We start from the raw sequence: 17,999 nt of genomic DNA, 5'->3' as shown, positions 1-17,999 counted from the left end.
TCTGACCACCACAAGAGAGGGTCGCGGTATTGTGCACGGTGCACCAAGCACATCGTGACCCTTTACATCTGCGCCTGCCATCCGAGAACAGTTAATGGACTCTCAGCAACATTTTGTATTATGCTGTACCATTGGTCGGACACTAGCAGCAGCAGGACTAGGGAATTTCCGTCGTTAACATCACAACGCAAACTGCTGCTTTTGGAGTTGTGCCGTGACCGGGAATAATGTATGGCATCGCATTGTGTTCAGTGATGAATCGCGCTTCTGCACTACCCCGGATGGCGGCGATCTGCGGAGAGGTCCCATTCTTCCAATGCTTTGCATAGCGGTGTTACTCCTGACGTCATGATGTGAGAGATTGAGGGAACTCTGATGGTGCATATGTACGTCCTCATGTGTATCGTGGTGCCATTTTTCAACTGGGAAATGCTCGTCCAAATACGGCACATATCTCTATGAACTGAGGCACTCCCGTTGACAGCAAGATCCCCAGACATATCCCCGGTAGAACATGTGTGGGACCAGCTCGGACGTCAACTCCGTCCTAGTGCCAGTATCCAGGATATCATGGACTAGTTACAGCAGTTGTGGGCCATCTTTCCTTAGGAGAGGGTACACCGACATTATGACACTCTTCTCAACCGAATCAGTGCATGCATCCAGGCCAGAAGGGGTGCAACGTCATACTGATAAGTGGTCTCGTACTGCCAAGTTCTGACTCTATTTTAAAATAACACCACAAGCCCTCTCAACACCCTTTTGGATGCTTCATTTTTTTGTCAGGCAGTTTAGTTTTGAAGAAGTGGAAACTCCTCTTGCCTAGCTTACTGTATTGAGAATATAAGAGTTGTAATAATTGTTTAAAAATGAGATGAAATTTGTGCCGTCATATGAACTTTCTATCTTAGCGTCTTCCACCCTCCCCGCTCCGCCGCGCCCCCTACTTTATGGACCACTGAACTAGAGGAAGATTCGAGGGAAGTAAGCCACAGTACTGCAATTACATTCTGACAGGGGATTCCTGATCATTGCTCCTCTGGCTTAGCTTAGCTCTCTTGAAAGTCACGGATGATCTACGAACCGCATAAACGTATGTGATTCTTCGTGATATTGGAATTGAAAATTGAATCTCCGAATAAAATCTAAAATGGGCTTCTTTCCCTGGTACTACGAATTCCAGTCCTCAATGGAAAACTGATATGATCAGTCGGGTAGACAATGTTACTGAACTGAGACGTGGGCACATACGTGGAAAAGCTTACGAACCAAGTTGGCTTTGATATGAGGCTATTTGTTACAAGGTGAAATTGTGTTGCAAGTAAGCCGCAGTGTCAAGGTCTTGTGAGCAAAAAACCAATTTTCCCCGACAAGTGAGATATAACTTTCTCTCGGAGATGTCAGTATTGGATCAGTCTAATGGTTACATTAATGAATGAACGAACGAAGGAATCCATCCAATATGTACAGCATTATCCACTGTCATACACTTCTTGTCTATCGGTAACACAGCCAGTCATCTAACAACTGAAGACCCTTTTCAGGAAAGCAACTGGAAAATCAATCAGTCACCACTGACCTGCATTTAGGGCAGTCGCCCTGGTGGCAGACTCCTTCTGTTGTTTGCGTAGTCTTTTCTTTAATTGCAAACAATTCGGAAACTTATTGAACATCTCCCTTGGTAAGTTATTCCAATCCCTAACTCCCCTTCCTATAAATGAATATTTCTCCCAATTTTTCCTCTTGAATTCCAATGTTATCTCCATATTGTGATCTTTCCTACTTTTAAGACACCACTCAACTTATTCGTCTACCGATATCATTCCACGCCAACTCTCTACTGACAGCACGGAACTTACCACTTTGTCAAGCATCTCGTCTCCTTACTGTCAAGTATTCCCTGTCCAGAATTTGCAACATTTTTGTACCGGTAACGCTAGTCTTTTGTCGGAAATCAAACCCAAACCCCATGGCGCAACAGCCCTGGAAGGGCTTTGGCGTACCAAGCGACCGCTGCTCAGCTCAAAGGCTTACAGATTACGAGGTGTCGTGTGGTCAGCATGACGGATCCTCTCGGCCGTTATTCTTGGCTTTCTAGACCGGGGCCGCCATCTCACCGTCAGATAGCACCTCAATTCTAATCACGTAGGCTGAATGGACCTCGAACCAGCCCTCAGATACAGGTAAAAATCCCTGGCCTGGCCGGGAATCGAACCTGGGGCCTCCGAGGAAGAGGCAGGCACGCTACCCCTACACCACGGGGCCGGTTTTGTTGGAAATCACCGAGAACAAACCTAGCTGGTTTCCTTTAGATTTTTTCCAGTTCTCGAATCAAATAATCCTGGTGAGGGTCACATACACTGGGGTGTTACTTTAAATCGTTACCACAGCCCCTAAATACCCTCATAACCATGTGCAGCAATCTGGCAACAAATTAGTTCTTCACAACAGCGTAATAAAATAAATTGTCTTTTGGAACATCTTATTCTAGTTTCTACTCGTGTATGTATCAAACAGAATTAAAATACGTTTTATTTTTACAGAAAATTGTTAGTGAATCTATTTTTTCGCATAAGATAAAAGGGGACATAAGAAGAATTGCAATGTTAGTAAGGAAAGGCCTTACACAAAATCTCCCATCTGGTAGAATTACAAGAGGCCTAAGGTCTTTACAGATATTGATGACATCTGTGCTAAATATTCAGGCAGACAAATTAGTAATCTTCCGATCCGGGAGATAGTGGGTTCGAACCCCATTGTCGGCAGCCCTGAAGATGGTTTTCCGTGGTTTCCCATTTTCACACCAGGCAAATGCTGGGACTGTACCTTAATTAAGGCCACGGCCGCTTCCTTCCCATTCCTAGGCCTTTCCTGTCCCATCGTCGCCATAAGACCTATCTTTGTTGGTGCGACGTAAAGCAAATAGCAAAAAAAAAAAAAAAAAAATCTTCGGTACGCGGATGACAGGTTGATAACTACAAAATCAACGCGAGCGAGCTAGAGGGTATCATGCTGAGAGAGACTTTGCGAGAGTTGCTAACTACGAAGTGTTTAGTCGCTTTGAGTAACTTGGATCTGTTTTCACTAACACTGGGGACTGTGAACCTGAGGTCCGTAGGCGGTCGTGATGGCGAGGAGGTTTTAGAGTAGGCTTACGCCTACAAGTGGCCACGGCTGGTTCATGGTCCGACGGCTAAGCACTCCGACCGACGAGCCGAGCAGGAAAGGGTTTGCCACGGCTCTACCGTGGATTTACGAGAGACCGAGAGGGGCTGGTTTCCATCTTCGGCTCTCCTGAGAGTGGTTTTTCATGCTTTTCCATTGTCCTGCAGTAAGGTGAATGCCGGGACAGTTCCTAATATAAGACACGGCCGCCAACCCCTTCACCTTCTCCGAGATTCTCCTTCAGCGTAACAAATCTCCGGGTCTGAGAGATGACGTCACCGTCTAAGAGGCCCGCCTCCCCCTTCAGGGGAATGGATACAGTTTGATAGTAGTAATAGTAGTAGCATTCGACAGCAAAGCTTACTCACATATGGACAGGCTCTTCCATCACAGTAACGACGAAACATATGCTTGTCCGGGCACTCAACTTTCCCATTTCCACCTACACAATAGAAACCCGGACCTTAAAGATGGCAGACCATCGCAGGATCGAATGTTTGGAAATGTGTTGCTACAGAAGAATATTGCGAATGTCCTGGATGACACACGGGACTAACGAGTCGATTTTGAAATAACTCGGTGTCAAAATAGGTTTATCAACATTATCAGTCACCAACAGCACAGGTACTTCGGTCATATTGTCAGGAGACCCAAGGGACTAGAGAAGACGATAGTGACGGGAAAGTCACTGGATAATGGCCCATTATGATGCGTGGCTCTGCTCAAGAGTGTAACTGGAGATAATCTGCAACAAGCAGTTCACCATGCCCAAAAATCCCTGCGTCATCACACTTATCAAGTATTCCGGGCTCCCTTTGCCCAGGATAGAGCCTCCTAGAGACAGGTCGTCAAGGGGCTTGATATATAATGCCACTACACCCTTACGGAAGGGGCTGCTCGGTTCACCCGGAAAGACATGGGTTCCATTTCCCGCCAGGAAGTCGAAACTTTTAAGAAGCGAGATTTCCACTTCCAGAGGTGCAAAAAATAAAGGAATGAGTACCAGGTTAATTCTTGGGGCAAAGGCAGCTGGGCGTAGAGCTAATCACTCTACCCCACCAAGTTCCGAGGTTACGGATAGTGCAAGTCTTTACCTTCTACCCTTCGAAGGGTCTTCATGACCTGTGCGGAGATGACTTTGCTTTGCATTCAATCATTTCTCTTCTTTTTTTTCCTGTAGTGAGAACTATTTTTTTTTGCTATTTTGCTTTACGTCGCACCGACACAGATAGGTCTTATGGCGACGATGGGATAGGAAAGGCCTAGGAATGGGAAGGAAGCGGCCGTGGCCTTAATTAAGGTACATCCCCAGCATTTTCCTGGTGTGAAAATGGGAAACCACGGAAAAGCATCTTCAGGGCTGCCGATAGTGGGATTCGAACCCACTGTCTCCCGGATGCAAGCTCACAGCTGCGCGCTCCTAACCGCACAGCCAACTCGCCCGGTGTGAGAACTATTGAGCGTGTGTGAAAATATACTCAGCCTGTTCCCAGTCATTCGACTGAGTTAGGAATTGCATGAATGAAGCCCCCATCTAGCGGCGATAATAGGAATTGTGCCGTCTGCCGAAGCCTATCACACTCCTCTGGAACAATGATTAATGACTGACAGATGAAATGAAATTATTTTGGAGAGTGTTGCAGGAATGAAAAATGACAGAGAAAACTGGAGTACTCGGAGGAAAACCTGTCTCGCCTCCGCTTTGTCCAGCACAAATCTCACCTGGAGTGACCGGGATTTGAACCACGGAACCCAGTGGTGAGGGACCGGCGCGCTGCCATGGAGAGTCACTAGAGAGTGTATATAGTGTTCCATTCATTTCGACCGTAGGCAACGTTTTGACATTAGACACACTCGTAAATTAAACTTTATGAAAAGTATGAAGAAAGTAACCACAACGTATGTATGTTATAGCCAACGTCTTTAGTTTCGGTAATGATCATAAGTCTTCAAAAGTATGCGTCATGACACTAATTAGAACATCATAACAAAGCAAGGCTATATGTATATGATATCTAGTCAAGTTGACAACAGTAATAATTTTCCACACTAGTTTTACTTGTAAAATAATATTCAGAAACGTGGTTATTATCATCATTATTATTGAAATACACAATGACTTTCTATCACGCTATTTTGATAGTATCACGAGTCGTTCATATGGTTGGTTATGACCGGTGTTAGTCTGCAAGCTTATCGTACGCTAGCGACTCGCGCTCTGTCTTTCATTCTTTTCTTTTCTTTTCTTTTCTTTTCTTTTCTTTTCTTTTCTTTTCTTTTCTTTTCTTTTCTTTCTTTCTTCTTTTCTTTCTTTCTTGGACGGGTTCACTCCTAATCGTCGATACCAGGATACAGTTTTATGGCTTAAACCATTAATTCGAAGAGTATTACGCCCACAGGTGAATTCAATGTGACTCCAAAGAGTACTAACTCGAAGATATGCTACTCAGTTCATATATTCAAGCCATCCGGCCTATTGAAACTGTCACAATATGAAATTAAAGTAAGTTATATATAGCCATTTTCTGAGTTACTGTAATGATCACCAATCTCCAAAAACCTCTGCCTCACCACACTTGTCAAGTATTCCGGGTTCACTATCGACAATATTTTGTACACAGCCCTATGATTTTGTGAGTGATCCTGTACGACAAAGAATGTAATAATAATAATAATAATAATAATAATAATAATAATAATAATAATAATGCTATTTGCTTTACGTCCCACTAACTACTTTTTCGGTCTTCGCCAAGGTACCGGAATTTAGTCCCGCAGGAGTTCTTTTACGTAAATCTACCGACACGAGGCTTTTCTGAGCCACTCAGCCCGGCAAACAGGAACGTATGAACAACCCACGAGTTGCCATTAGATGTTTTCTTAAAGCCTATGGAACTCAAATGTTATTTTTCTTCTGGATTGAAAAAGTCACTGATAGGTCAAACTGTTGCAGGTGGCATTACAATGAATGATTTGGCATAAATTTGTCTTAAAGCTGCGGTCGTCCGAAAATTTGTGTAGCGATAGTGTCGTGTAACAAAATGTGTAACGCGATGTTACCTAGCAACAGTACCTTGAGAACTACACATGCTGTATGTCATGGCCATCCATCAATGCTTCACATCACAACCAGCATGTTTGCTAGGTACGGGGTCCAACAGAAGAGCCATCCACCAGAAGACTCGAACAGATGTTATTCTTGATCTAACCATTCGCTTCGAAAGAGACTTATCCCTCTCCAAGGAAGATGACCAGGAAAAGAAGAGGATTTATGAACCAAACATCCCATATTTGAGTGAGAGACATAACATTCACCCGGATATCTGGTCCGTGATGCGTCTGCTATTTGGAAGCAGAGGCAGTGTACCTAAGCATACGCGAGAAATATTGAAAAAGCTTGGAATCCAGCACACGACTATGGAAAAATTATAGTGATAATTTTAAGAGATTTGATGACAATTTTGAATCATCACTTATACTACTCCTAAATGATAAAACATTTAGTGTTTCCTTTCTGTACAATAATTTTAATAATTTCGGTTATCATCGTCTAAATTGTAAAAATCAGGATCACGTCGCCGTAAGACATGTCTGTGTCGGTGTGACGTAAAGCAACTTGCAAAAAAAAAAAAAAAAAAAAAAAAAAAAAAAAAAAAAAAAAGAAAACAAAAACACAACAGGATCCATGTGGCTATTCACGGTTTGTAAACTAATGTCTTTTGAAAATACTACTTCTACTACTACTACTACTACTAATAATAATAATAATAATAATAATTATTATTATTATTATTATAAAATCAAAATTAATAATTGTTGTGTGTGCATGTGAAATGGTCTTTATTTACAACCAATAAGTCTCATCTAGTAAAAACAAGTAATTTTGTTAATTATCTATATGAAACTATATACATACATTCTGTTGGAATACACTACCAAATAATAGAAAGTTATGAACCGATTTACACCTGTAATTACGAAAAATATATAAGTATGTTCCTACTTCCTATCCTACATATACTGTACTGTACATTTACAGCAAGTGTTTTTTTCACGGATGCACCGAAGTTCGTTCCCAAATTTATTAGTTGGTTCCCAACCATTTTCGAGGAGACATTCCGGTTGGCCCAAAATGCTGAAGAATCAGTACAGGAGTTGGCTCCCCAGTAAACAATATTTTCTTTCCCATTTTAACCGACTTCTGCAATATTCGTGGTTTAAAATGTTGTTAAACAGTGTCAAAATTAATTTTCCAATTTCCTGTCTGCTGATACTGCAGCAGGTATGGTTAAAATATTGTTAAACAATGTCTAAATTAGTTCTCCAGTTACGAGGTAAAACGTATAAATTATCAGTTAAAATATAGTCTAAAATTATGATGTGGATGATTACAGTTTAAAACAGATGCGTTGAAAGAATGAATATTGCACATGTTCTTTTGAAATTATTTCTTTATGCCTGCTTATTCTTTGATCCTTAATTTAATGCAAGTGTCACTGAATTTCTGAATTTCCTTGAGGACATCTGTCTATATAACTAAAGGGGCAAATCAAGAACTCCGAATACTACCAATGTTACCATCAATATTATAAGGTTTATTACCCGTTTATGTACTCTGCCAGAAACTCCCAAATCGCTTGAAATCAAAAGCGCAACTCTACAAGCACTACATTCATTGGAGATCATGTAGCCAAATTTCCTCTGTATCGTCTAGTACCAGTCTGATTGCCATTCCTGTGTGTGATTTGTTTCAGGTCAGGAGTCAAAGAGCGGTCACCCGATCTGCTGAGGAGGCACTTCCGCTGCCTGCCCAGGGAAACAGATCCCTACTTAGAGCTAATCCTAGCGGGAAACAGATGATACAAGTGTTCCAGGTAGGTCAATACTATTATGACACAGCTCCAAGAGGGATAAGCGTTTCAGTGGAGCATAGTCATTTACAAGACTGAAATTTCAAACAGTCCTTTAGTGTTTGTCGGTCGAGCAGATGTGATTCAGGGCACCGGGATGTTAATCCCACGGATTTTAAGGCCTACTTTATAGATTTATAACTGTTTGGTTCTTCAGTCTGTTGAAACTAATTTTGAATAAAGAAATTCACAATATGCCTTAAAAAGAACATATATAAGAGAATTATGCACGTACCTGAAAACGAAAGATAACTAAAATAGAATGGTATGTTTCGCTCTTGAAAGGACATCATCAGGTTCAATCAATTATTTTCTTGCTAGTTGTTTTACGTCGCAACGACACAGATAGGTCTTACGGCGACGATGGGACAGGAAAGGGCTAGGAGTGGGAAGGAAGCGGCTGTGGCCTTAATTAAGGTACATCCCCAGCATTTGCCTGGTGTGAAAATGAGAAACCACGAAAAAAAACATTTTCAGGGCTGCCGACAGTGGGGTTCGAACCTACTATCTCCCGAATACTGGATACTGGCCGCACTTAAGCGACTGCAGCTATCGAGCTCTGTGGGTTCAATCAAATAACACTCAAAATATTTAGAAATACAGTATTTAATGCTAGACTTGAGAGAGGAGAGGAATTTATTAAGATAAGTACCAAATTTAAATGTGTTAATGAATTTAAACAGAAATAAGAAATGTTTATACATGCCTAAATATTTTGAGTGCGATTTGATAGAATCTGATGGACCTATAAATCGGCTGAAAGGATATATAAAATGACCTAATCCAGTATTCGGGAGATAGTAGGTTCGAACCCCACTGTCGGCAGCCCTGAAAATGGTTTTCCGTGGTTTTCCATTTTCACACCAGGCAAATGCTGGGGCTGTACCTTAATTAAGGCCACAGCCGCTTCCTTCCCACTCCTAGCCCTTTCCTGCCCATCGTCGCCATAAGACCTATTTGTGTCGGTGCGACGTAAAGCAGCTAGCAAAAAAGAAAGACCTAAAATTATCCAAGCAAAGACCTAAAAATTGGCAAAAGTACGTAAAAATGCGATCCAAATTCATTCATAATTTTAGTTTTTCTTACATATTTAATTAAGGAATAAAATGTTTAAAAGTGAAAAATTCTGATGATATGCAACATGCAGAGCAAAAAATATCAGTGAAATGCGTCTTCTTTCGCACAGCACACCTATATTTTGAGATTAACATAATTTAAAAAAAGGAATTTAGTGTTTATTAAGGAAAATACTTGCTGAATTTAGACTGAAATATTTTTTTCCACCTAGAATGAATTTAGTGAACAGAAAATGGACATTCTGAAAAAATAAATTGAAATTAATATAACTGAAATCATATTTGGCTTAACCACACTAGGATTGCAGATTTTGGTATTCGGAAATCTTACCCCGGTTGGCTTTGTAGTATATCACAACAGTCATCTCCAGGTTCCTAGGTGTAAAGGATCATCACCTTTCAGACAGCACGTTACGAAACATCGAGAAACTTGTATCCACATCAACGGATGTTAAGGGTTCATACGTGAAGCAACGTAACATATATTCATTCTGGGTCATTGTACGCCAGAAAATGGTGGCTTCCACTTATCCTTTTTGCCTTTTTCGGTTCAATATTTCATTTATCTTGCACAAAATTTGATACCTACCCGTACATTGTTTCAAGCACCAGTTCCATTTTTCATTTCATTTTCTCTCTTTTCAGATTCTGTTCAAACGTACGTATTTACTAGAGAAAACATGCTTAATGTCCACCTCTGTGGTGTAATGGTTAGTGTGATTGGCTGCCATCCCTGGAGGTCCGGGTTCGATTCCCGGGTCTGGCACGAAATTTCAAAAGTGGTACGAGGGCTGGAACGGGTGCACTCAGCCTCTGGAGGTCAATTGAGTAGAAGTGGGTTCAATTCCCATCTCAGCCATTCTCGAAGTGGTCTTCCGTGGTTTCCTACTTCTCCTCCAGGAAAATGCCGGGATTGTACCTAACTTAAGACCACAGCCGCTTCCTTCCCTCTTCATTGGCTGTTTCTTCCAATCTTCCCATCCCTCGACAAGACCCCTGTTCAACAAAGTAGGTGAGGCCGCCTGGGCCAGGTACTTGTCCTCCTCCCCAGTTGTATCCCCCGACTCAGAGTCTGCAGCTCCAGAGCACTGCCTTTGAGGCGGTGGAGGTGGGATCCCTCGCCGAGTCCGAGGGAAAAACCGACCCTGGATGGTGAACAAATGAAGAAGAAGAAGAAGAAGATGTTTAAGAGATAGATGATGGATGAACTAATGATAATTCGAATTGAGAATGGACAGTAAAAATGTAGTAAATAGAAGTTGAAATTGCAAAAAATCTCTTAAGATCTAAAAAGGGCTAAAAAGGTCTAATCAGCCCCAAAAAAATTACAAAAAATGCACAAAAAGGAAAAATAAAACACAACATTTTCTGGCCTACAATGACCCAGAATGAACATATGTTATGCTGGACCTCGTCTTCGGACCCTCGAGAAAAAAGGATTTTTCTTCAAATTCCGAGTTCTACTGAAACAAGAAAGAAACATATCATTCTATTTTTCATTATGTTTTTTTCTTTTTCAGGTAGTTTATCAGTATATTTATTCAATGCTAGTTTTGGCAGACCGAAGACCCTAACAGTTATAAATTAATTCAGTCGAAATTGGAAAGAGATGGCTTCAGATATCGAAAACTACTTTCTGGATACATATCTTCGTCTTCTTCTTAATCTGCTTACTGTCCAGAGTCGGTTTTTCCCTCGGACTCAGCGAGGGATCCCACCTCTACCGCCTCATGTGGAGTGTCCTGGAGCGTAAGACTTTGGGTCGAGTGATACAACTGGGGAGTATGACCAGTACCTCGCCCAGGCGGCCTCACCTGCTATGCTGAACAGGGACCTTGTCGGGGATGGGAAAATTGGAAGGGACATACAAGGAAGAGGGAAGGAAGCGGCCGTGGCCTTAAGTTAGGTACCATCTCGGCATTTGGCTGGAGGAGAAGAGTGAAACCACGGAAAACCACTTCCAGGATGGCTGAGGAGGGAATCGAACTCCCTCTACTTAGTTGACCTCCCAAGGCTGAGTGGACCCCGTACTAGCCCTCGTACCACTTTTCAAATTTCGTGGCAGAGCCGGGAATCGAACCCGGGCCTCCAGGGGTGGCAGCTAATCACACTAAGCACTACAACACAGAGGCGGACTACATATCTAAGAAACTATTTGTCCTAAGACTACCAAACATGGTTCAGATTAACTAGGTCAAAATACGAGTATAATATCAACTATTTATCTCCCTTAGTTCATTAACAGCCGGCCCCGCGGTATAGAGGTAGCGTGCCTGCATCTTACGCGGAGTACCCTGGTTCGAGTCCCCACCATATCAGGGATTTTTACCTGGATCTGAGGGCTGGTTCGAGGTCTACTCAGCCTACGTGATTACAGTTGAAGTACTATTTGACGCTGAGATAGCGGCCCCGGTCAAGAAAGCCAAGAATAACGACCGAGAGGATTCGTCGTGCTGATCACACGAGACCTCTTAATCTGCGGGTCTTTGGGCTGAGCAGCGGTCGCTTGATAGACCAAGGTCCTTCGGGGCTGTTGCGCCATGGGCTTTGTGGTTTTAGTTCATTAACAGGGATGTAGACAGCAATATATCACTTTTAAGAAATCAAATTGGGTCTTCGGGCTGAGCAGTGGTCGCTTGGTAGACCAAGGTCCTTCGGGGCTGTTGCGCCATGGGCTTTGTGGTTTTAGTTCATTAACAGGGATGTAGACAGCAATATATCACTTTTAAGAAATCAAATTTCTGTCATAATTTCAGTAAAAATTTTCACGTAAGAGAGAATATACAACAGATAGCTGTCCCTATTAGGAATCGAACCGATCAGCCTCTTGATCAGTTCACACGGAACAATAATTATGACAAGGAACTTTATTGTTAACGTAGTTGTATGTTTTTGGGCTGGAGTCCATCAGGAATCAGTGTGAGTAATTTCCCGGCACCATTGTAACCATGACTACCAGTGTTGGTCTCTGTATACTACTGTAGGTCAGTAGCGTCACCTTCTCACTGTGCGCCTTCTTCCTCTAACTAAGAGCTTGTTATCAAGAGAACCGCGTTCTACTCCTCACTCCAGAATTAAAAATTCTTGAACTGGCCGGAAAATAAACCCAAGCTGCCTCTACACCGCAGGACTGGCTAATAATAATAATAATAATAATAATAATAATAATAATAATAATAATAATAATAATAATAATAATAATAATAATTGAGGAATCAAAGTTCATAACAAACATCAAGATAACTCCCGGAAATGTACAGGTCAATCAGGGCAAAGTAAAACGGGTTGAGAAATTCATATAGGCTACCTAGACGAGTGGATACAACTTAATATTTCTGGGAAAGAGGCATTCAAACCAAGAACCAACAAGATGGAAACGACCTACCACCCCACCAATATCTGTCCAATCCAACCTTAGAGAATACTGTACAATAATTCGACCTCCTGCAGCAGAATGCGTCTCAATGAATAAGAAAGGCCTGGCAGAACAACCAGAAGCCAAAGAAAGGAAGATCTTGGGCCCAGTAAAGGAAAATGGAGAATATAGGAAAAGAAACAACTGTATCTGCATATGGAGAAAATAACAGACACTTAGGAAAAGAATATCTTTAAATGTTCAGTTAACACGAATGAAATCTTTGCCTACTTTCTGAATAAGAAAACTAAAGGCGTCGGGTTGACCGAGGTGGAAAATGATTTACAAGAACTGGGAATCTTACGCGATGAAATCTTGCAACGCGACCCTTAAGGTCCTTATACCATGGGTCGTAGATATAATTTTCTTCATCACATATGTTTCCTTGGGTGGTGTTGTTTGTCTTCAAATCGCACAGTTGTGCCGATCATCATAGCCACCCCTATAGCTCGGTCGATCACTGTGTGTTGATCACTCTTCGGTGAGGCATCCGACTTTTTCATAGACTTCGAGATTATGTTATCTAGGAAGCGAGTATAGAACGCACTGCATTGTCGCGTTTGATTCTCATTAGCTCAGGACAGAACCTTAGAGGAAGGGTTTCGAATTCGTCACATTTTCTGCAACGGGTTGTATTAAGGCCCGTTCCAGAAATAGTTCGAAGAGGGATGGCATTGCAATTAATTTTAATTGCTTCCGTCCATTGTCCACATGACACTCTTTTCTTATTACTTACTCAGGAGTTGCCTTTCTTTCTTTCTTTCTTTCTTTCTTTCTTTCTTAATCGGTTTACCCTCCACTTACCTCTACCGCCTCAAGGGCAGTGTCCTGGAGCATGAGACATTGAGTCGGGAGATACAACTGGGGAGAATGACCAGTACCTCGCCCAGGCAGCCTCACGTGCTATGCTGAACAGGGGCCTTGTGGGGGTGTGTGGAGATTGGAAGGGATAGACAAGGAAGAGGGAGGGAAGCGCCATGGCCCTAAGTTAGGTACCATCCCGGCATTTTCCTGGAGGAGAAGTGGGAAACCACGGAAAACCACTTCCAAGATGGCTGAGGTGGGAATCGAATCCACCTCTACTCAGTTGACCTCCCGAGGCTGAGTGGACCCCGTTCCAGCCCTCGTACCACTTTTCAAATATTCATGGCAGAGCCGGGAATCGAACCCGGGCCTCCGGGGGTGGCAGCTAATCGCACTAACCACTACACCACAGAGGCGGACGAGTTGCCTTTCTTACAATGAGGAAAGAACTTAACTCATTTTCTCTAAGATGGCAGGAAGGTCCAGTTACTGAAAGAATATTTACTGTGAGAGACATATTCTTTTTGTTATTATCATTATTTAATCCGTCTACCCTCCAGGATTGATTCCCCCCCCCCCCGGATTCAGCGAGGGATCTCACCTCTACCGCCTCAAGAGCAGTGTCTTGGTGCGTGAGACTTTGGGTTGGGACCAGTACCTCGCCCAGGCGGCCTTACCTGTTATACTGAACAGAGGCCTTGTAGGAGATGGGGAGATTAGAAGGGATAGGCAAGGAAGAGGCCCTGGAAGTGGCCGTAGCGATAAGTTAGATACCATCCCAGCATTTGCCTGGAGAAATAGTGCGAAACCACGAACAACCACTTCGAGGATGGAAGTAGTATAATTGGACAGTTCGGCCGCCACCGCCACCTCCGGCTCCCAGTGGCCACCTCCACCTCAGCCAGTGGCCTCTTCCAGTACTGCCAACTTAACCTAACTAGCGCGACAGTACTGCCAACTTAACCTAACTAGCGCGAAATTTGAATTTGTAAACAAAGCCACGTGCTTTTTGACAGCTGTCATCGACAACAACGCATCGCTAACCTCAGTACTGCCATCTTGACGGGCCTAAACCTCAGTAGTGCCAACTTAACCTAACTAGCTCGAGATAAACAAAGCCACGTGCTTTTTGACAACCACGTGCTTTTTGACAGATTTGTAAACAAAGCCACGTGCTTTTTGACAGACAACAACGCATCGCAAACCTCAGTACTGCCATCATGACGGGCCTAAACCTCAGTAGTGCCAACTTAACCTAACTAGCATGAGGTAAACAAAGCCACGTGTTTTTTGACAGCCACGTGCTTTTTGACAGATTTGTAAACAAAGCCACGTGCTTTTTGACAGACAACAACGCATCGCTAACCTCAGTACTGCCATCTTGACGGGAATAAACCTCGGTGGTACCAACTTAACCTAACTAGCGAGAGGTAAACAAAGCCACGTGCTTTTTGACAGCCACATGCTTTTTGACAGCTGCCATCCGCCATCTTTGAGCACCGTGCTGCCCTCTTTCATCACCTGTCATCGGCAGTGCTGCCATCTTGACGGGTCTAAACCTTAGTGCTACCAACTTAACCTAACTAGCGCGAGGTAAACAAAGCCACGTGTTTTTTGACAGCCGTCATCCGCCATCTTTAATCTATAGAGCACAGTGCTGCCCTCTTTAGCTACTTACCTTTGAGGCGGATAATTTGAAAAATGCTTTTTGACAGCAGCCATATTGCATCGCAAACCTCAGTGCTACCCTCTTTAGCTAGATACCTGTGGTAGCAGACAATTCCACGTGACAGCAGCCATCTTTAATCAAGAGAGCACCGTGCTGCCCTCTATGTGGTGGCGGCAAATTGAAAAATTCCACGTGCTCTTGTTTGGAAACAAACTCACGTGCTTTTTTGACAGCTACCATCCACCATCTTTAATCAACAGAGCACAGTGCTGTACTCTTTAGCTAGATACCTTTGAAATGTGGTGGCGGCAATTTGAAAAATTCTATGTGCTCTTGTTGGGAAACAAAGCTACGTGCTTTTTTTTTTGACAGCTGTCATCCGCCATCTTTAATCAATAGAGCACTGTGCTGCTATCATGCGGGCAATTTCGTTAGCTGTCATCCGCCATCTTTAATCCAGAGAGAACAGTGCTGCCCTCTATGTGGTGGCGGCAAATTCCACGTGCTCTTGTTTGAAAACATACTCACGTGCTTTTTTGACAGCTGTCATCCGCCATCTTTAATCCAGAGAGAACAGTGCTGCCCTCTATGTGGTGGCGGCAAATTGAAAAATTCCACGTGCTCTTGTTTGAAAACATACTCACGTGCTTTTTTGACAGCTGTCATCCGCCATCTTTAATCCAGAGAGAACAGTGCTGCACTCTATGTGGTGGCGGTAAATTCCATGTGCTTTACAAACCTATGTGCTTTCCTGACAGCTGTCATCCGCCATCTTTAATCTAGAGAGAACAGTGCTGCACTCTATGCGGTGGCGGCAAATTCTACGTGCTTTACAAACCTATGCGCTTTTCTGTCATCCACCATCTTTAATCTAGAGAGAACAGTGCTGCACTCTATGTGGTGGCGGCAAATTCTACGTGCTTTACAAACCTGTGTGCTTTTCTGTCATCCACCATCTTTAATCTAGAGAGAACAGTGCTGCACTCTATGTGGTGGCGGCAAATTCTACGTGCTCTTATTTGGAAACAAATTCTACTCGCTCTTCAGCTGTCATCTACCATCTTTAATCAAGAGAGCACCGTGCTGCCCTCTTTGTGGTGGCGGATAATTTGAAAAAATTCTTTTCGACAAGCAGCCATCTTTAATCCAGAGAGAACAGTGCTGCCCTCTTTAGCTACTTACCTTTGAGGCGGTTAATTTGAAAAATTCTTTTCGACAAGCTGCCATCTTTAATCCAGAGAGAACAGTGCTGCCCTCTTTAGCTACTTACCTTTGAGGCGGTTAATTTGAAAAATTCTAGCTGCCATCTTTAATGAAAAGGGCATCGTGGTGCTATCTTGCGGGTAATATTTTACGTCACAGCTGTCATCCACCATCTTGCATTGCTAACCTTAGTGCTGCCCTCTTTAGCTACTTACCTTTGACAAGCTGTCACCCGCCATATTGCATCGCAAACCTCAGTGCTGCACTCTATGTGGTGGCGGATAACTTGAAAAAATCTTTTTGACAAGCAGCCATCTTTAATCAACAGAGCACCGTGCTGACATCTTTAGCTACCGCCATCTTACATCGTTTACCTCGCTGCTGCACTCTATGTGGTGGCGGTTAATTCGAACAAGTTTAATCACGCATCGGGTAAGCTAGAGTAAGCACGTGCTGTTGTGATGACATCATCATACATGTTTAGACTTGTCCGTTTCCTTAAGAGTAAGTCGATGTAAAGGAATGTGGTAGCGGTAAATTCGAACGAGTTTAAACATGCATCGGGAAAGCTAGAGTAAGCAAGTGCTGTTGTGATGACGTCATTGTGCATGTTTAGACCTGATCGTTTTTCTTAAGAGTAAGTCGGTGTAAAGCAATGCAATAAGTACAACATTTTTTGAATGCGATCAAATATTTATTTACAAATGTACTACAACAGTGTTCGTTTTTGCTGCTGACAAGGTTGGTGTGCTTCTTAACAACGTATGCTTCCGAAATGCCTCCTGCAACATTCAAATTAAACAAAGCATTTAGAAATATATTATACTAAGTATGTTATGCTTTACAGAGAAGATCATGTACTTCTTACCTTGCTGTTATTCCTTTTCGGAATCATCATCATCATCATGAAGTACTAGAGAAAGTTCATTCATACACTGTGTACAGTGTTCAATCCTCGGATTTGGTCCATCCCAATCATCATCACCATTTTCTCCTCGATGCTTGTAATGTCGCTCACAAGTTCTGCATAAAGCTACTTCGATTGACATCTTACTGTGTAGAGGAAGGATGTCCCAAAAATTATGTACGTAAGAGGCAGCGTACGTATATAAAAATCCTGGTGGTAAGTATTGAATAAGATGTTTCGGCATCGATGGTCTGCGTTTATAGAACATCTTAATAGCCTCACTCACTCGTGAAACATAAATAAGATGTTGCGTATGAGCATGCAAACAGCATGCACATTTACAGTTTTGTTCCATAGCGTACGATGTCGAAGCACACACTAATGAAAATGATAAAGATCTATTCTTATTTATAGTCTCGTAACAATATTCGTTAGCGGATGGTAAGTAACATCACTCATATGAATAATAAGACAATAGGCTGCTGTGTTAGCAGGAATGTTTTCAGATGTTTCAAATTCTAAACGAATATCAACTGGAGATTCTTTTATAGATTCTTCATGATAAGAGCAGTCTATAACTACAATCGGTGCTTTATTTTTAAATTCTTGAGGTGTAAATAGCGGACGATCTTCTTTCTGATAATACGATGATTGAAATTTACAAAACATGTCATAGAGCATCCCAAACTTATTTTTCTCAAAGTTAATGTCGATGTTTTCGTAGGGATACGTAATTCCATTGAGATATAGTCTAACGTGTCTTAATTTGCAGTGATCAAACAGTGAGCTATCTTTTTCGTGATTGAATTTACGATTAGTTTGAAATCCAAAAATAATGTACAAGGGCTTC

At 42.5% G+C, this 17,999-nt stretch overlaps 1 protein-coding gene across 4 annotated transcripts in view; it reads left to right on the top strand.

Annotated features, from left to right (window-relative positions):
* Nucleotides 1–17,999, top strand: part of AkhR (Adipokinetic hormone receptor) — a 357,399-nt gene that overhangs the window by 71,388 nt on the left and 268,012 nt on the right. For all 4 annotated transcript variants that reach the window (XM_067147711.2, XM_067147715.2, XM_067147712.2 and 1 more), the window contains exon 2: nucleotides 7,920–8,039. The gene's annotated coding sequence lies outside the window, so the exon portion shown is untranslated. The remainder of the gene's footprint in view (nucleotides 1–7,919; nucleotides 8,040–17,999) is intronic.

Source organism: Anabrus simplex, chromosome 5 (assembly GCF_040414725.1).
Source record: "Anabrus simplex isolate iqAnaSimp1 chromosome 5, ASM4041472v1, whole genome shotgun sequence".
NCBI lineage: Eukaryota > Metazoa > Arthropoda > Insecta > Orthoptera > Tettigoniidae > Anabrus > Anabrus simplex.
The sequence above is the reverse complement of the archived record's forward strand: the minus strand, read 5'-3'. Positions and strand labels throughout refer to the sequence as shown.